General features: G+C 36.2%; 1 protein-coding gene across 1 annotated transcript in view; it reads right to left on the bottom strand.

Moving 5' to 3' along the window:
* Ctnna2 (catenin alpha 2) overlaps positions 1-14,875 on the bottom strand; it is a 1,018,251-nt gene extending 1,003,376 nt beyond the window's left edge. Inside the window, exon 1 of the mRNA XM_046432228.2 lies at positions 14,692-14,875. The gene's annotated coding sequence lies outside the window, so the exon portion shown is untranslated. The remainder of the gene's footprint in view (positions 1-14,691) is intronic.
* Between the last annotated feature and the right edge of the window lie 6,284 nt (positions 14,876-21,159).

The raw sequence follows: 21,159 nt of genomic DNA on the forward strand, positions 1-21,159 counted from the left end.
ATATTTTCTCCTCACAATCCTATCATTTCATCCCTGAACATTCCTCTATTAATACGGAAGCTTTTGGGAGACAACTCTTATCAAAACTATAACAGAAAAACTATTCTTAGTAATATGCTTTATAGACATCTTCTTCAGTTCAATAGGTTGTCTTCTTGCTTCCTTGATGTCCTTGGATGCACAAAAGTTTTGAATTTTGGTGAAGTCCAATATACCATTTCCGCATCCTTTTGTTGCTTGTGCCTGGTACATCATACCTAAGAAACCAATGCCTAATCCAAGGTCCCTAAGATTTATATACAGGTTTTCTTCTAAGAGTTTTATAGTTAGCTCTTATATTTAGGTAAGAGATGCATTTTGAGTTAATTTCTATGTATGGGATGAAACAATGATCCAAAATCACTCTTTTTCATATAAACTTTAAGGTGTCCTAGCACACCTATTAATATGACTATTCTTTTTCTCACTGAACAATCTTGTTACCTTTGTTGTAAAATCAGTTGACCATAATTATGTGGATTTATTTCTGAGTGTTCAACTCTATTCTGAAGATTCTACACTTATGCCAGTAGCACACAGTCTTGATTACTGTAGTCTTGCAGTAAGTTTTTAAATTGGGATGTGTGAGTCTTCCAATTTTCTTCTTTTTTAAAGATTGTTTTTGGCTATTCTTGTTTTGCATATGAATTTTAAGATGAGTGTATCAATGTTTTGCAAAAACAAAAAAAAAGCAGCTGGGTTTTGATAGCAATGGCATATATCTATATAGCAATGGCATGTATCTATAGATAAATTTACCTTCTTAACAATATTAAGTTTTTCCATCTGTGAACACTTATGTCTTTCCATTTATTTAGGTTTTCTTTAACGTCGTTCAAAGCTGTTTTTTTTTTCTTTTTCTTTTTTTTTAGTTTTTCAACATAGAAAGCCTTGAATACCTTTACATTACTGAAAATTTATACTTTCTCAAATAAAAAGCAAAATGATAATAATACTGTTTTATGATGATAAAATATAATAATATTTGATTATAAACATTTTTATATAAATTATTTAAACATATATTTAAAAGGAGTATTTACTTCACATATTGTTTAAGTAAGAATTCTCAAATTCCCAGATAAGTAACAATAAAATGTAACACCTGGATTTAAGGGTCAGCTATTCATAACAGGAAAGCAAATAAAATTTTCCTTCCAAAGTCAGCCAGGCATCAAGAAAAATTCATCACAAATACAGCTCTCTCTCAAAGCATTCAAAGAATCCCGAATGGAAAATTCTATGTGCTGCTGATAGTTTTATTCATACTTGTGACATTAGTTTTATTCAAACTCATCCTTATGGGTATAATTCTTTAGGGAGACACAGACATATTACAATTAACCATATTTTAAAACTGTATTCAGTGATTCCGAAATAACAAAAGTGTCTTATGATTCTATGAACCATGACTTGTCACTTGATACTAATTTCACAGTCACATTCAATATTCTATGAAGGAAATGCCTGCTTTCCAAAAGTAAAAATTGCATCATCTATCTAGACTATCTTAGTATAGATTGAAGGATTTTAGCATGATGGGTTCATTTAGGACAAATCAATACTGATATGTATGCATAAAGCTTAGACCAGATAAATAATTACAATTCAAAGCAATTAGTCCATCTTGTAAGTCTGCATAATCAGTGAAAAGTTTTCATTCAGAATAACCATTTTTCATGATAGAAGAAGATTATGAAAATAATACCAAAGTTCAGCTCCCCTTCAAGTTTGAAAGATAAGGTCATAGTGCCAAAAACTTAAATTCTGAGCAAGAATTGGAGACTAAAAGCTTCTTAGTGGTGTTGAACTGGCTATGGTGTTAATACTTACAGATTTCTAAAACAATAATGCTGGATGCTGGAGGGCGATATTGTAGTAGTATAACTAGTTCAATATGCAAATGATGATAAAATAATATCTAAAGTATCAGGTATCCAAAAAATAAAAACACTTAGATAAAGTAAAAAGTATTAGTATCACAAGCATTAGCATAATTTAACACATTATCTCTACCATCAGATCATTACCTACTCAACTCATCCAAGAACTAGAAAAAGACATTGCATGGGCCTTTGAAGAGTCACATACAAAAAAAAAAAAAATTACCAAGAAGTATTCAGAAAGTCCTAGAAAGTGCCAAGGAAATATTTTAGAAGTGAGTACATAAGATCCATATGTACAATGTGATTATTCCAAAGAGAAAACTCATAAACATTCAAATATTAGTATAAATATAATGATGTATTGGGGTTACTATTAAAGATACAGATAATAAGACTAATTTCAAAAACAAAAAAAAAGATTGTTTGGGCCATAGTATTTCAGATATGAAATGTCCCATTCACAGTAAATCTAAGAAGGAAAAAAATGTTTTCCAATTTAAAACTGGAAGAAACTATAAGAAAAATTAGCATATTTTATCCTTTATACATAAATAAGACTTGAAAATAGGCGTGTATGTATTTACACCGTGACCTGTTATCTTAAGATACAAATAGGTTACACAATTGATAAAAGGATAAATTTCATGAACTGCTGAAGTATTTCACAGGGTTACTGGACACAAAACCAATACAAAAATCAAAAGAAAATTTTCTATATCAGCAAAAATGTAAAATGTAAAAGATCAGGAAATTGGAGAAAATGTAAGACAAAAAATTTCCCAACAGTCATTAAAAACTACATATGAGATGGTAATAAATAACACTAAATAAGAAAGACATCTTATGAAGTTGGAAAGTTGTTACTTCTCCTTCAAAAATATCTTTAACTTAAATACAATAGTAGTTAAAATACCAAGAGTGTTGTTTTAGAAATGTGATAGTCAGATTAGCATATTCTTCTGAAAAAAAATGTTGCAAAATAGAAAAGAAACTTTAGAAATATAAAACATCACCTATTGGATATTACAACATACCATACACTGTAGTAGTTATAAGACTGTATCATTTCAGGAATAACAATAAACTCTTTATATCAAGATATTATAGTCCTATAAATTATAATGAGTTAAACAACTTCCTCAGAAACATGGGCGAAGATATAAACACCCTCAGAGAAGAGGCAAACATTAGTCTAGACCAAACAACAAATGAAAATATATTCAACCTCTCTAGAAACCAGGGAAACAAATTCATAAAGAAAGATATATCTTTCTTGTGCATTCATGAGTAAACTTTCACAAGTTTAAAATTATCTTGCATTGGTAATGGGGTAAGAAAACATGTCCTTTCATATCTCCTGATGGAATGTAAATTGGTACTATCATCTGAAGAGCAATTTAGCATTAAATATTAAAATCTAAAATGCACATACTTCATGACCCAACAATCACAGTTATCATCCATCCACCTTTTACAAAACAATGCATAGTAGATATGGACAAGAAACCTGTATAAAGATGCTCATCACAGCACTGAAGCAGAAAAACAGCAGAAACAAACTGAATGTCTATTAAAATAAGGGACTAAAGAAACCATGGTATAACTACACTATAAAACAATATGCAGTATTTTAAAAATAATGATATATATCTTCATTTACTAGTATGGTGATATTTCTAAACTATCCAAAGTGAAAATAAAGTAAAGAACAACATGTCACAATTCAAGTAAGTGTGTGTGTGTGTGTGTGTGTGAATGCTACAAAGACACTGACCACCTATTTCTTTGAGACAGTCTCCTGAGGCCCCCAAAGTCAAATTTTCTGTTCATAACACAGTGCATAATTAAAGGTAAATCAGTCCACACATTCTATGTCCTTATATATCAAAAACCTGAACACACACATTCCAACAGATGTGATGCTACACCAAAACATGTGGAAGGAGAATTTTCATAATTTCAGGAAATGCTTAAAAATATTTAGTTTAAAAGTAGGATGCAGAATTACAAGATCTCAGTTATGCTTATAAAAATACCTCCTGCACAATAAACTCAGATACACTCAAAAGGGGAAAAAGAAACTATAAATTCACCAAATGTTCACTGCATAGTTGGACTATAGTGATTTTTTCCCCACATTCTTTTCTTGTTATTTCCTAGATGTTCTACAATGGGCAGTACTATTTTAAATGTTTAAAACAAAAACCTGTTCTTTTTGAAACTATCTATCTCCTATTATTGAATTCTCTGGATATATATATGTATGTAGATGATGCTAAAATACTTCTCAACTCCCAGCCTCTTCTCTTCATATCAAGTCTCACTTTTCAGCTGCTTCCTGAGCAGTTATCAACATACTAGCTTTAATTCCTCTGGATGTGATTTCTCTGCTCTCCCACTGCTGTGCTCATTGATCCCTTTTCCCTGCTGGGTCAGCCCTGTCCCAGACCAAGGCAGAACTGAATTAAAAGGTACCAACACAAGGTCATCCTCTTCTCCATACTCCCCATCCATTCCTAGAGTGAAGTCCATTAGGAATCTGGTTGGATTTTTGACACCTGCCACTGCAGAGTCAATACTACACACCCCGTGATGTTCTATCTAGCATGAAACTGTTAAGGTACATATTGTATAGTCCTTATCAGATTGTTAGCTGATGAGATCAGATACAATATCTTACTCATATAATGATTCAGGACTGGTGCCCCAATCCTTCCCTTCCCACCTCACCCCCCCCACCACCAAAACAACAACAACAACAACAATGGTCTTCATAGCTTATAAGAAAGCAATGAAGACCTATTACATTTGTATAACCAGAAATCTATGGATTTGTTCAAAGATAGAGTAAATTCAGGGACTTAATTCAATCAAGAACCATTTGTGAAGGGACAATTGTGGGCTCAGGATTGTAACAGGGGAATAGTAGGAAAACAAGAAGCCATGGCTCCTCTCCTGACACAGAATCTAGAGAGGTTAAGAACACCTTTTCTTCTTCTTCTTCTTCTTCTTCTTCTTCTTTTTAAGTGGAGAATAATTACTGTTTTGGCTTCTGCCTTAACAAGCAAAACATGGAAATCTTCTTGCCTGAGGTCCTGATTTCACAGATGGGCAAACTGCAATCAGGTTTGCCTGCCTGGATCCCAGACTATTGCCAACACTGACTTTTGCTTCCTGTCCTAACTCCATGGGCCTCAATGTGCTTGGCTCTGCTTGTTTACTATTTGTATGCTTGCCCATTTTAAATTGTTCCCTTGGATGCAGAATCCTTTCCCCTTGGGTTCATACTTTGGGCTAGATCTAAACTTCTTCCTTCCTCTTATCCCAGGGTAACCTCTGTCACCTATTTTTGCACACACTCCTACAATAACAAGCTGTGACAACAGTCCCAGCTTTCTGCTTCAACCTCCCTCCCACAAGACTAAGAATATATGGCAGGCCTCTAAATTAAATCAAATTGTAACAAACACTAAGGCTCCATAGCCCAACATTGACTTCCCCCTTCCTTATTCATAACAAAATTGCAATGCTGCACTTCTACCCCCTCACCAGCTCCACCCCACCATGGGCTTCAGTGAAAGCTGACTCCAGCTCCAGCAGATGGTCCCTGATGTAGTCTAAGCCCATAATTCATGCATTCCCATTACCCTTGGTGTTGACTGAACTGAGGATGACTTGATCCAGTAAAGTAGAAGTGAGGCCGAGGGGTAGGAGTGGGGAGGGTCTGCAAAAGTTTCATTTTGCAGGAACAGACACTGCTGCTATATGATGCTGCTGCCCTTGGAGCTAAAGCAGTCATCATACTACTGGATAAGGATGAAGTCAACCCACAGAGGGGGCAGAGCCAAGACAAAGAAGAGGGTAGAAGCTAAATCCAGATCCAACACCCAGAGCCACCCGTCTTTTGGATTTTGTGTCACTTTTACAAATGTTTTCAAACATATTTCTTTTCCTTTACTACCAGGTTATATACACTACTTTTTAAACAGCACACCTGTGAACACACACACACACACACACACACACACATGCATGCACACTCACATATTACATATGAACAGCTTTGTTTTCCATTTCAAAGTAACTTTAAAATGGGAATGTGACAGATATTTGGGTTGTCTTCAGTTTGCAACTATTATAAGTAAAGCTGTTAATTTTCATGTAAAAAAATTATACATATGTTTTCATTTCATCTCAAGAGTGAAATTTCTGGGTCATATGGTATGAGTACTTTTAAAATTAAGAAAACTGCCAAACTGTTTCCCAAAGATCACATTCCCACCTGTAGTGTATGAATATTACAGTTGCTTGACATTCTCTCCAAACCTGGTAATGCCAGTCTTTATAATTTAGTCATTCTAGTGTTAATAAAGTGGTACCACATTGTAGTTTTTAAATTTTCATTACTTTGGTGAATAAAAGAGTTAAACACCTTTCACTTTTTCATGAGAAGATTGTCCATGAACTCTGTATGTCTTCTTGTGTGAAATATCTCTTCTGATATTTTGCTCATTTTCAATTGTCTGTTTATTGAGTTGCAACAGTTCTAGATGCAGTCGAAAGTCCTCTTTCAGATATACAAAGAAATAGAGTGAGATGATATCTCAGAGTAGTTTTGAATTGCATTTCTCTAACTGCTAGAGATGATGAACATTTTTTCATATATTTGTTGATTGACTGTATATCCTCTTCTGAGAAGTGTCTGTTCAGGTCCTTGGCCCATTTGTTGATTGGGTTATTTGTTTTTGTTTTTTTTTTTTTTTTTTTGGTGCTCAGCTTTTTGAGTTCTTTATATACCCTAGAAATTAGTGCTCTATCTAATGTGTGAGGGGTAAAATGCTGGTGGGACTGCAAATTGGTGCAGCCAATATGGAAAGCAATAAAAACTGGGAATGGAACCACCATTTGACTCAGCTATCCCGCTCCTCAATCTATACCCAAAAGACTTAAAAACAGCATACTACATGGACACAGCCACATCAATGTTTATAGCAGCAAAATCCACAATAGCTAAACTGTGGAGCCAACCTAGATGCCCTTCAGTGGATGAATGTGGCATATATACACAATGGAATTTTACTCAGCAACAGAAGAGAATAAAATCATGGCATTTGCAGGTAAATGGATGGCACTGAAGAAGATAATTCTAAGTGAAGTTAGCCAATCAAAAAAAAAAATGTCGAATGTTTTCTCTGATATAAATAGGGGGGACATGGGAGGAATAGATGAATTCTAGATAGGGCAGAGGGATAGGAAGGAAAGGGAGGAGGCAGGGGATTAGGAAGGATTGTGGAATAAGATAGGCATCATTATCCAAAGTACATGTATGAAGATAGGAATTGGTATCAACATACTTTGTATACAACCAGAGATATGAACATTTGTGCTATATACATGTAATAAGAATTATAATGCATTCTGCTGTCATTTTTTTAAAATCAATAAAAAAGAAATAGAGATAAACAGATCTAGCAAATTTTGTGTCTTTTGAAGAGCAGAAGTGTTCATTTTAATTTTGTTAACGTTTAATATATCCTTTCAAATTTTATCAGTGTCTTTTGAGTTCTCAAAATCTGCCTAAATTAAAAATCACAAAAGTTTTCTCATATTTTCTACTAGAAGTTTATATACTCAAAATCAGACAAATCTCAAAAACATTAAACTCAATGAATAAATGAAAATAAACATGATTCTGCCACTCCATCTATATTAATTTCTAGAACAGGAAAACCTACTCTATGGAGACGAAAACAGATCAGGCCCAAAAGGAGATTTTAGGAAAATGAAAATATTATACACGCTGATTGCAGTGGTGGTTACACAAGTGTATTCGACAATAAACAACAAAGTCAACAAACTAGTTACTTAAAATGTATTTTACTGTAGGTAAAATATACCTCAAAAAATTGATTCAGCATTGGAGGAAGATTATCTCTAGATAGGGAATAGGGGTTGGAGGAAAAGGGAGGGAGAAGGGAAATAGCATGGATGGTGGAAGGAGACCCTCATCATTATACAAAATACATGTATGAAAGATGTGAAAAAAATTGATTTAAATGTTTAAGGGAATTTGGGGCTGGACTAGTAGGAAGAATAATGACCACAATCCTCTGAGAGAGGATTTTAGGGATAAGTAAGGCCTTGTTATGCCTGAGGCAGAAATATTAACCTTAAAGTGTATACTTCTTAAATAAATACCTCATTGTAAATGCATAAATGTTGTACTGTCTTTCAAGGAGACTGGCATGATTCAAACCAGCCCACCACACACTGTGTTTATCCCTAAATGGAAGTAGCAAATGACTTGTACCTTTAGAACAGGAAGAATTTTAAAGGAGAGAGCAAGAAGAAAAGAATGGAGAGGTGAGTTCGCCCTTGAAACTGAGACCTTGTAAACTTAAATTTGCAGTTTTACTGGGAAAGAGAAACCATATGCCACTGAAGGTGAGATTTTTTTTTTCCTTATTCAACAGCAGTTTATATTTCAAAAGAAAAAAAAATGGGACACAGTAAAAACTAAACCATTATGCCTTGAAATTTTAAAGTGAATTCACACTCAGAACTGTAAGTCTAGAATGTTAATTCTGCAGCTGAATACCTATATATCATCTAGTACAAGTTACTTAAAATAAAGATAAAGAAGACTTAGAGAGTTTGAAAGCTTAATTGGCTGAAAATGAAGGAAGAGCCCAGCATTCTGAGTCCAGCAATGCTTATAGAATTATCATCAGTAGCCACTGTTCTGCACAGGTATTTTCAGAATACCTGTTGAATGAACTCATGTTAAGCAACATGATAAAAATAAATGGAAAGCTTTTAAATAAACAGAGGGAAGAACTTAGATGAATATTCCTGGCATTTTCCTAATAAATTGAGTTTTGTAAATACAAATCACTCTGGCAGGTATCCGATGCATCAAGAAACAGAGTGAAGGGGTAAACTCTTGAGAACTGTAGAATGCCCTTTCCAAGAAACAGCTGAGGGCAATTAGCTCCTTCTTAAATAGTTAGCGGCATATTTACATCATTATTGGGAGAGGAATTAATGATATTTAATGACAGCTTGAGGCCCTATGAATTTAAAATAAACTTGGGAGACCAAATTTTTAATCAAGCCCTCATCAAATCACAATTAAAAGATGGGAGCATCAGATCCTTTGGTGGTTTCTGGAGTCACTGTGATTTCTTGGTAGACTGTAGAACAAACGGATCTATCTCCAACCAGAGTTCACAACTTGAGTTCTGAAACACCAGGGGGCCATAAAACTTAGTTTGATGTACACTCAAATTCTTTATTTTCTTCCAATGGCATGTGGCATGTCCATTCATTTAATGTGGCTACTATGGAGCAAGTTAGGATACTGTTTGATTTGTATATCCATCTTAACCTGGCAGCCCCCATCAAAGTAATGTTATTTGGCTCCTCCAAAGCAGCCAAGCAAACACAACTGCCAGATGTTGAAAAATAAGAAGATACTGAAAAGTCAACATATTAGTTTACATTAGTCTTTTTTAATCCATAATGGTCAATATAACAAGCTGCTGTTTTACAACATTAGTTCTTCTCCCAATTCATATGTTATTAATTTTACTTATCTCTTAAAATCTTTTAAAATATATTTATAAAAATTTACACATACACTTAACCTGCTTTAAAACATTGATTGTATCAACATGACAGCAAAAAAAAATCCATAATTGAATAGGCAGTTGTAAAATTTTCAATTCAGTAGATGAAACAAAATTATTTCATTTTGCCTCATCCTTACTCCACCTCCCTGTTTGGTCACTAACTTAACTTATGGAAAACAATTTTATTTTTTCCACTCCTGCTAACACATGTTGACATCATACCTGAAAAGTAATGCTCTCACAGCTGTGCTCACAGATCAGGCCTTTAAATAAAATAAGAAGATCCTTTTGAATAGAAAAGTCCTATGAAATTAATCTCCATAAAATGAGACGCTCACTTCATGTTTTAAATAATGTTACAAGTAATAATTTCAAAGAGGTATAAAAGTGCATATTTATGGCTGAGCCAGAATTCAGTTCTGAGATAAAAATTCGTTTATACAAAAAATAAAAATGCCTAAATTTAAATTTTTCAAAAACCTCCGGAGCTTTAATGTAAAACTAACTAGAAGTGATACATCTGAAAATGTTTTATTTAGATCAGCTGAATCTTTAAAACTTTAAAATATCAAGGAAGATTTCCAAATAGGAAATAAAAATACTACAGTTCATAGTCTGTTAGGTTTTGGAAATATATTTATGTTTATGTTTATGCCTAATGTAACGTAAGTTGATATTCACAAGATCAATTTGTGTATAAATAGAATTACAAAAATAAATATAAGAAAAGCTTTGTACCATTTGGGAGAAAGGAATTAAATTGGGTCTACATGTTAAAAATAGATGAAACATGAGCACTATAAATACTATAACTTTCAACTTGCAGGTAAATTTTTCTGGAAATCTATTTTTGGATAAAATAATTTAATTCGTATCATTTCATTTATGCTACTGGATAAACATCTCATGGATAAAATTTCCAAAAATAGTTTATGAGCCTCAAGTAAAAACAAAGGTATACCAACAAATACACTAAACAGCATTCGTCAGCCCATTCTGGGCAGGTATTTAACTTACTCAGTACAAGTTCTCAGGTAGACCTTCTGTTATCAAGACATGTCAGTCTCCCCTAGAACACTTGAAAAGTATAATCTACCTGAAATCACTAATAATCTTGAACATCAATATAAAAAGACTTCAATAATTAGGTGAAGTCAACAATAGTAAAAATAAATAAATAAATAAATAAATAAATAAAGCCTTTGGAAATACAGTGCCCCTAACAAGTTCTGGTTTCATATATGTCAAAATAAATACTCTTGGGGCTGGGTTGGTGGCTCAGCAGCAGAGCGCTTGCCTAGCACAGGAGGCACTAGGTTCAATCCTCAGCCTCTCATAAAAACAAATAAATAAAATAAAGGTATTGTGTCCAACTTAAAAAAAAAATCTCCATGATATAGACCTGAAATATTCATGGGGTAAGACAAAACAAGAGAGAGTGGAAATGATCATAATATTAAAATTTCTATTGTTCAACAGAGGTCAAGATTAGAAATATGCCTTGAAGTTCAAAGACAAAAATAACAAGAATCTTCTGGACCCTCACTGTGAAAACCACCTTGGATTAGAATTAAAATAAGACCCTTGGGTAACTGAATCTTCTGTGGTAAAATGGTTTCCATACTGCAATCAGTTGTCCTATCCGAAGTGACAATATATTCACTCTGACTATATGTTTACACCTTTTAGTATACCTACCAGTATGCTCAATACTCCAGTTTAAAAAAAAAAAAAAAAAACAGTCTTCCTGTTGTTTCTCCAAACACATCATGCTTTCTCCACCATCTCTGTGGCTTCAGCTGTGGTACCCTTTCTGCATGAAATCCTTCCCAGGGGCTCTATACAGGCACCAATGCTATTGCTAAATATAATTTTTTTTCTGGACACATATATATCTGCTCTCTTCAGAAATCCCCTAATACTTATTTTCTCTCCCATCTTTCCAGTCCACACTATCCTGAGATGATTTTAAGCCTTTTCTCCTGATTATAATAATACTCCCATAATATATAGTTTTTTGTACCACATATTATGCTAAACACATTTAACCTTTAAAGCAAACCCATAAATCAGTCTCCAAAAATGTCCATTTTAAAGATGAGTAAAGAAACTTAAACAACATGAAAGGGCACAAAGCTCTTAAGCAGTAGAACCTGTACTCGCATCTAAAGGTGTCTACAGAGATCTTATTCTTTTCCACTGTGAAATATGACCTCATGAAAAATACCTGTTATCTTCAACTAGGCTGCAAACTGCGGTCAAAGACAGTATCTTTTACTTCTTTCTGCTTTCCAGTACCTCTTACTACTATTTAGCCCTGTCTTGTACAAGTGTTAAGATCTTCAAGGAGGGAGGCATAGAGAATGTAATGTATCCAGAATATTTCCTTAGGGGTGGGTGCCTATAGATGTTCCATTCTTTTTCTATTTGTGTTCTGCATTCTTAAAGGTCCAGTTGCCTGTCACCTAATGGCAGAAGCCTCTATAAATGGACTTCTTCAGAGGAAAAATTTTTATTTGTAAACTGATTTAATGGTCAATATAACAAGCTGCTGCTTTACAATACTAGTTCTTCTTCCAATTCATATTTTATTAATTTTACTAGTCTCTTCAAATACTTTATAAACAAAACAATAATTTATTTGCTAGTTCTTTGGTAACTTTAATTTGTTATCACCAAGTGGATGAATGAAACAGATAAAGGTACATTTCTTACCATAGTAAGTGCAGTTTTTTAAAAACTGAGACATACACTCATATAACTCTGTGCAGAAAAACTGCAACAAATAATAAAGCAAACAGAAAGAGGGACTGCCTCCTACCCATACTCACAACTGTAAAGTCACACAAAGAAACAGCAATAGAGAGAGGGAAAGGCATTTAAAAGTAAATTAGGACGAAACTAACTTAAGCTCATATAGAAGTCTTCATTACCATGGAAGTCTTTCACTAGCCTCATGATATTTCCGGGAAAGGAACACTACCAACAAAAAAACACTCCTTTCTGCAAGTTCACAGTTAAGTAATGTAACTATTCAAAGACCTACAGTGTTGACCACAATTTTGCAGGAGGATATCAGTAACACTGATAATTCAACCAAGCTTCTGCCACATGGCCGGAGAGTCAGCCAAGCCATTAAGGAGACTGCATTCCTAGCACAGGGAATTAAGTGGGGAGGGTTCCATCATTCCTAATATTATGCATGTTCCCAACACTGGTTCAGGTGATGAACTGCATCAGCTCTTCATTAAATCTGCACTCTATCACTTAAGAAGGCAATTCTCTTCATCTCAACTCCTTTACCTTTCCATAAAATGCAAAAGTGCATATTGCACTAGTGGTATATAATTTAAATTGAAAGAAAAAAAGTCAATAATTTGCTCCACAGTACAGTTTTTTACTGGCAACTTCAATATATCCACCCAATTTTAATCCCTCTATACACATTCCTTAAATGCAAAACGCAGCTATAGAATCTATAGATTCTTCTACAGGTTTGGGGAGGTTGTTTCTTTAGAAAAATATAAACAGTACAAACCACTGTCCTCTAAATAGCCATTTTTAATTTATACTTACACTATTCAGCCCTAGTGAGACAACTAATATACTAAACAGGCATGGCTGCCCCGCCATGTATAAATAAACTTTTTGGCAGCACTGCCTGCAAAAGGAGAATTGCCACATTACCATTAAGATATGTATCATATAAGCGGTTGGAATATAAGCTAAAGAAAGCAAAGTAAAATCTAGCATTTTGTGGCAATAAGTGATAGGGAATTAAAAAAAAAATCAATAGTTTCCTCCACAGTATTGTTTTTTTGCTAGCAACTTCAATGAATTCAATTCTGGTCCCTCTATATACACTGAAAATTTAAATTGTTAACAATGGTCCCTGAAGCTAATTCAACTTTTCCGTGAGTGTAAATCACAAACAAAATCACACAGTATATTTTTCTTCCAAAGTCTTCGGGATCCCTATAAGGTGGATGAGAAGGAATAAAGGTATCTTTAAAGGCTATAATGCAGCTAATGCTATCAAAAGCGTATATTTACAAGCCTGTGACTATAGCCCCATTTCTCCAAAAACTGTCTAACCATTATCGACCTTTAGAAGTTAACCTATGATGAACAAAAGTACATCTCTAGCTCTGCTTCCTATTTTCCCAAATAAATCCACCTTGGTGTTTTGTAATGTAGAGAAAACACTCCATAAATAATACTGTGGTGCACAAGCATCAAAGTTTAGAGAGTTTCTGCCTCTAAAGTAGGTGGTGACAGAACCAAGGACACACGGGTTCAATTCCAAGCCAAATATTAGGCGGGTGGTTTGAAAATGTCACTCGTAAGAGGCCTGGGGAAAGGATACAAGCTTCCCCTGCCACCACCCTTTATCTCCCCTCCCTTCTTTCTCTCTTGTTCCCTTCCTCTCTTCTCTTTCGTTGTGGTTTCTCATGGAGACGACAATCAAAGCAGAGAGAGCTGGATTTTAAATTAGTGTGTCACACACTGAGAATATGTAGTTCCCAAGAGAAAAAGAAGAAACTGCTGAAAAGGGGTGTGGGGGGGCTGTTGGCAACATGTCTAAGTGACAACCCTCCCCACCCCCACCCTAATAGAGCAAAAACCCACATATTCTTTTTTGATCCTCTTTTTCCAGTTTCCAGTACTCTAAACAACTTGACCCTTAATCCTAATAATTTAGAGACCTGCAGGGCATCTGCTATGCAAGAGTATGCCTCTCAGTGTGTATGTGCCCAATTTTCTGGAAGCCCCTGAATCCGGACAGTCGTATCTAGCAGGGATGCTCCGACCCTCCCACCGGGTAAGGGGTGAAAAAAGGGGGTAAAGAGATGCAGACAAGAGGAGAGGGATGCAGAGCTGAGCCTGAGGACGAGTGGGTGAAAGGACCACGGGGAAGAAAGAAAGGGTGGAAAGGAAGTAGGGCTGGGAGAGAGGAAGAAAGGGATGAAAGAAAGGCTGGAAGAGAGAAAGGAGGGGAGAGGAGAGAGGGATGTTGGGAAGGACGAGGGAGGGAGGGTTGGGAGCAGGGAGGGAGGGGAGGATGGAGAGGATGGGAGGGAGGCAGGAAGGGAGGGAGGCAGGCAAGGATGGAGGATGCTCTGCCCAGGACTCACCTCTGTGGGTCGGTGGGAGTTTCTCACCTCCTCTTTCTCGCCCGTTTCCAGCAGCTGGAGTGGTAATCACAGAAGGGACTAGAGAGGCGGCGAAGGGGACGAGGACAGCTGCTGCAGCCGCCTCTGGCCGAGGTGCGGTGCCGCCTGCTCCGCCCGCCCGCCCGGGTCTCCGCCTCACTCGGGGCTGGAAGCGAAGCCGCTCCCCCCTCCCCCCGCCCGCCCCGCGTCCTGCCCAAGCTCGAGCGGCAGCGGCCCGGATCGCCGCTAGGGGAGGCGGCCAGTGCGCAGGCGCGGCCGCTCGCTCGCTCGCGCGTCCCCGCGGCCCTCTAGGCTCCGCAAGGCTAGGGAAGGCGCGGGGCGGAGAGGTGGGGGCGGGCGCGCGCGTCCCGGGGAGCGCCCGAGCGGGCGGGGCGAGGCGGGGCGGAGCCAGGGGGGCGCGGCCGGCTCCGCGCCGCAGGTGGGGGGAGGGGATGGCGGTGAAGGGGCAACGCCGAAGGGCGCAGGTGCCGTGTCCATGACAACCGCGTTACCCTTAGGGCGGGGACCAGGAGCTGAATCTCTCTGAGCTGCCAGGCCCACCCCAAGGGACTAGGTTCGCGAGCATTCAGAATTAGTGGCAGGGGGGTGGGTGGAATCGCAGAGTAGAAAGAAGGGACAGCTCCACAGGGTGCTGACACAGGGCAGGAGGAGGGCAGGGCCTGAGCGCTGCAAAGGTAGTGACTGACGCGGGAGGGAGGTTTATTGGGACTTGGGGCCCCGAAGGGAGAGGGATGGGACTTTAAAAGAACCTGGAAGAGGATGAAAGTGTTAAAACAAATGGAATATTTGCTCATTTAAGAAGCCTTTGTTGAATGCTGTCTTTGTGGAAGGCGTTGTGATTCATTTATTTGTACTAGATATTCTACTTAAGCTATTTGAGATATCCAGAGTCTGATGTTTAAGATCCGGCGTTTGTCCTCGCGTAGGTTACACTCTACTTGAGGAACTTAAATAGCGAGGACAGGAAGTCTATCCCCTTGCCAGCCACCAGCTGCTGGGGGTTGATAGTGGCGGGATGTAACTGTTACAAAGGTCCTTAGAAGCAAAATGGTACACAGCTACATCAAATGTGAAACATAAGTTACAGTTATCTTTGTTCTGTCATGGTGCCAAATGACAATTTTTGTTTTGTTTTAAATCACAAGAGAAAAATAAAGACAAAGAAAACCTATGACAGTTTGGTATAACAACTGATGCTGCATTCCCAACATGCCACCTGTCTGGTGTTCTCACCCACTAGCATGGATGCTTTTGTTCATGCCGAGACTTAGACGGCTTTATATCACTTGGTGCATGCGTTTTTTAAATGCTCCTTCATAGTAGTGCATGTCAGCTATTTTTTCCCTTCCGTGTTGTTCCCTTGTTGACTTCTGCAAATGTAGGAAAATTATGTCACACCTCGGTGTCTTTTATTCTTTCTGAGCTATGACTTTAGGGCTCTCCCTCTGTCCATCCCTCTATCTCTCTCACCCAATATTTTCTTGGTTCTCTTTTCCTTTGTCACCACCACTCTACCAGTTTTGAATTTTCTTGGGAACAGTGAACAGTTTTGAATTTTCTTGGGAACAGTGAACATATGTATGCGTTAGAAAAATGTGCTTAGCAATGATGTTTCAGTACCACGGACAGTGACACCGCGTGCTTCTCCCACCCAATTTTCCTTAGGCTCAGCCTATAGAAACAGGATACAGAAGGTAGAGGCTGTGAGTTTCGAGAAATATATGCTAAGCGCCAAAAGATCGGCGCCCAAATATATGAACAGATTGAAAAAGGAAAGGAGACACCGCGGAGTTAACAGGAAGTAAATAGGTCTTCGGATAGATGCACCATCCTACAACACTCACGGCATCTTCCTGGGAGCAAGAGAAACCCTAATTTTAAATGTCCTGAGAATATGGAAAGGGCAAAGTAGTTAAATGAGGTAGAACACTCCCTCAAGGATCGACATTTTTTGTTATTACTATGATTTTTTATTGTTTGGTCAAGCTGGAGGGAATAAACTGAAAAAATACAGGCCAAAGAGAGTAATCAGACAAGGTCATGTTTTTAAAGTTCAGAGGATTTATTTATAGTTTTTGCATTGTATTAATTAGGCCAAAATTTATAATTTTACATTTTAATTGGCAGCAGACAAGCAGAAAAAATGTAACAGAGACCAAGACTGTCTTTCAAAACTGGATTTCCCTCTTTTTTAAAAATGATTTTCAAAACTAAGATATTATTGAAAGACATTTAAAAGGCACTCATCAAATATTTGTAAGTTTTCCCATGCAATTGCTTTAAATTAGAGTTGATTTTTAAAAAATAGCATGAAAGCCATCCCCAATTTCTCATACCATTCTCATGCCTCCTTCAAAATGCACCAAAATGTTGCCAGTCAGATAGCCATAAGAAATTACTCAGGCAATGCATTTAAGCAACCAACAGGGAAATTGCAGTTGAGATTTTTGTTTCCTACCACAACAGAATTTACTTACTCATTTATATTTTGAATAAAACGAGCCTCCACCCCGGTCTACTCATATGGAATATCCAGATTGAGCATTACTTTAGTCATATTTATTTTCTTTAATAATAGCCTAAAAATATTCTATAAATAATGTCTATCATTTAATACTTAAAAGCTCTCATTTTGTTTGTTCCCATTTTAAATCAAGGGTATAATTTTTTAACTTTATTCTGTTTTAAGACTGCTCATGAATCTGTCTTTAATTTTCTCAATTAAGTGTTGTACTTCATTTCAATGGCATAAACATATACAATGTCCTTCATAAAAATAAGTAGGTTTTCCCTTTCCCCTCAAACCTATGAATATGTTATGTTATATGACAAAAGAAACTGTACATGTGATTTTGTTGATAGAATTTGAGAGGAGGAAATGATCCTGTGTTGTTAAGAAGGATTAAACCTAATTCCATGTGCTCTTAAAAATGGAGAATCTTTCTCTGGCTTGTTTCCCATTCATAGTGAGGATTTTATTCCAACATAAACAACAAAGAATACCATTAAATCTCCAATATTGTGTTCAAATGGAGAAAATACTGTGTGTAATTTAAATGCAATTTAATCTGTAATAGTATAACAACCAGATTTTTAGAAAACACCAACCCAATCCTAAGTAAAATAATTCCTACATTTTATACATTTAATGTCAGATCTGTATATACTGGGACCCTCATGGAAATTCCTCAGTGAAGTCCTCCTGAGCAATTTCATTTTTGATAGACCTTTTTATAGAACAGCTTTAGGTGCAAAATCAAATTGAGTGAAAAGTACAGAGTTCTCATATACCTCCTATCCACACACTCCTACAATTCACTCATTATCAACCTGTCCCACCACAGTAATAGGTTTGTCACAATTGATAACCTACACTGAGACACCATTATCACCAGAGTCCATAGTTTACATAAGTGTTCCTTCTTGGTTTTGTATGTTTTGTGGATTTTGAAAACAATGTAATACCTGGTGTCCACCATTATAGTATTATACAAGATAGTTTCACTGCCCTAAAAATCATTTGTTCTCTGTCTATTCATCCTTTACTCCTGAAAAAAAAAACTGGAAACCATTTATTTTTATTGACTACATGGTTTTGCCTTTTCCAAAATGCCACATAGTTGGAATTATACAATAAATAGCCTTTTCAGTTTGGTTTCTTTAACTTAGTAAGATACATGGGAGACTCCTCCATGCATCTAGAAACTGAGAATAATGCCTGGGACAATAACAAGCAAGATGTCTAAGATGGGTCTAGATGAGATTCACCTAGATCCATCAATAACAAGCCTCAGGCCTACAAACATATACAAATGAACTCCAATAACAACTTGAATGAATCCAGAAATGAATTGTTCACTAGAGCTTTCAGAAAGGAATGCAGAGCTACAGACACTTTGGTATTGGCCTTGGCAGACTCTGAATGGAGAAACCAGTCTCTCCCAAAAGACATCTAAAGTCAGAACTATAAGGTGATACATTTGGTTTGAAGTTGCTAAATTTAAGGTAAATTGATACGGTAGAAAAAGAAAGATAATACATAGACATTCTATGAAAATTATCTCATCTTCAAAAATTAAATGGAGTAACTTCATTGGATGACATCTGTAAGTGCTTTGAAATCTGAATTTTACCATATTCTAGCTTGAGACATTGATCAAGTTCTTTAAGGTCTATAAAACTGAGGTTTTTAGTCTGTAAAGTGAAAACAATTTTATCTATATTGCAGACTTTCTTGTGAAAACTAAATAATACTTTTTAAGTTTCAACACTGTTGTCAATAAATGGATGTTAATGTTATTTACTTCCTTTAATTAATATTTCTAAAATGAATAAGTAAATGAGTTGGGCATTCAAATAAGTTTATTGTTCTGAGACTTTTGACCATTTGAATATCTTCCTCTTTTATTTCTAATTATATTTTTAAAAAAACAGAAAGAAATCATGTAAAATTTCTCATATTTATTGTGTCCATCCCATCTTCAGCTTCCCTAACAGACCCATATTCCCTTTAAGAGAAAACTGGGGTTTGTATTATTTTTCTATCAATTATCACCCTGGAGCATCTTTTTGCGAACTCTGCTCTGAAAAGGTGGAGTTAGATCTGAATTATTTCAATAGCAAGTGAATGCTTAACCTAATTTAGTTTGGGCAAAACAGAAATTTTAGCTCACGTACCTGGGATGTCTAAAATGTGTCTAGATGAGGTTCACCTAGATCCAAGGAGTCATCAAAAAGACAGAATCATGGAAAAAAACTCCAGTTAGCCTTTCTGAGGCCTTCTCTTCATATCTGAAAGTTTAGTGTGACCAGAGGAATGGTGCACTCACATACCCACATACCCACTCCTATGACCATTTGCAAAAAGAAGAGCAAGCCCCAAAATGAAGAAGGCATAGAAAAGCGTACTGAATAAAGCAAAATTAAAATTACAGAGCCCATCATTGTGAAGATATTTTAAAAATGGTTTCCATGATAAAATGTAATTTGGCAAGTACAGGCAAAATGCATTTTAAAGGTTTCTTTCTTGAATATATAAAAAATGATAATGTCCATCAAGGTTATTTAAGAGAAATATATCATAGGTAGTGTTTCCCATACTTATTAGATAAGGGAACCCTCTCTCAATAAAGCATCTTTTTAAAGTTCTAAGGAACATGCTTTGGGAAAACCTGACCTTAGTTTTTACCTTACTCTGCTATTCTTTGAATCTTAAAGATTACTAATGAGTTTTTTTTCCTGTTCTTCCTTGATTTAAAAACATAAAGTCTGATCCCCACTGCCATTTCTATTCTTATCAAAGTATACATAATTTTAGAATACAAAGGGATTTTAATGATAATTCTTTCCTATTTAGTCTCCTTTTGCAGACAGAGAAACTGACACTCAATGTAATTCCCCCCCATCATAAAAAAACTAGTTAATTGTTTTATGAACTACGTGGACCAGTTGATGGTGAAGTAACAACTCCCAGATCTCACAGGAGTGTATGATAGCATTATTGCATGTGATTCACTTTCTGTGACAAGCTAGATGAAAAGCCACTACAGGTATCAGGAATCTAATCCATCATCATTATAAAGGGAAAGAAAGCAATTAATTGGTTTACCCCAGAGTGACTTGTGAATTGGACCCAAAGTAGTCATATGACCCGTATAACTACAAGGTGCTTCGAAGTACAAAATTAACATGTGCTCAGAAAGCAAGCAACCTGAAATATTTTGAAAGCAGTCCTGACTCCCATAGTGAAAAAGAGTTGGGACAGAATTTCCTGATTTGATGTTTATCGTGTTCTCTCTAGCACTTTTGATTACCAAATATAAGTTGTTGTTGATGCATAATAGTAATCAATTTCCTTTATAGAATATTTACTAGTGTTAGGGACTTTCTTAAGTGCTGTCAGCCTTAATAGGAGATATTACTCAAAATCATCCACAGTTTTAAGATGAGGAATTTGAAAACATAGTGTTTTAATCAAGACTGACCCATAAGTATGAGAAGAAAAGCAGTCCTTACATTTACAACCCTGGATATAAATCTTGCAATAGAGATAGAGTTGGCAAGTGGTGGAGGTTGCTGTATGACTCATGTAGTATGATTCCTGAGTCTACATTGCTCTTCCCAATGTTCTACTACCTTTCCAGTGATGGAAGAAAAGAGATTCCTTTCTATAAGACAAAACACTAGGTTCCTAATTCAGCCTGGAGGTGACTAAAGAACAGTCATATCATTTTACCTGATAACACATACACCAAAACACTTTGCAAAGGCGCATTAGGGAATTAAAAATAAAGCAAATATTCCATCAATAATTTAAGAGACCTATGCCTATGCATAGATGCTCACACACATATACACACACATTTTCCTGTAATATTTTGTTTGACACGTTCTTTGCTGATTAAAAAATGTAAGGGACACTGAACAAAC

The sequence above is a fragment of the Marmota monax genome, unplaced genomic scaffold (genome assembly GCF_021218885.2).
Source record: "Marmota monax isolate L192 unplaced genomic scaffold, Marmota_monax_Labrador192_F-V1.1 WCK01_AAM20220418_F8-fsc00106, whole genome shotgun sequence".
NCBI lineage: Eukaryota > Metazoa > Chordata > Mammalia > Rodentia > Sciuridae > Marmota > Marmota monax.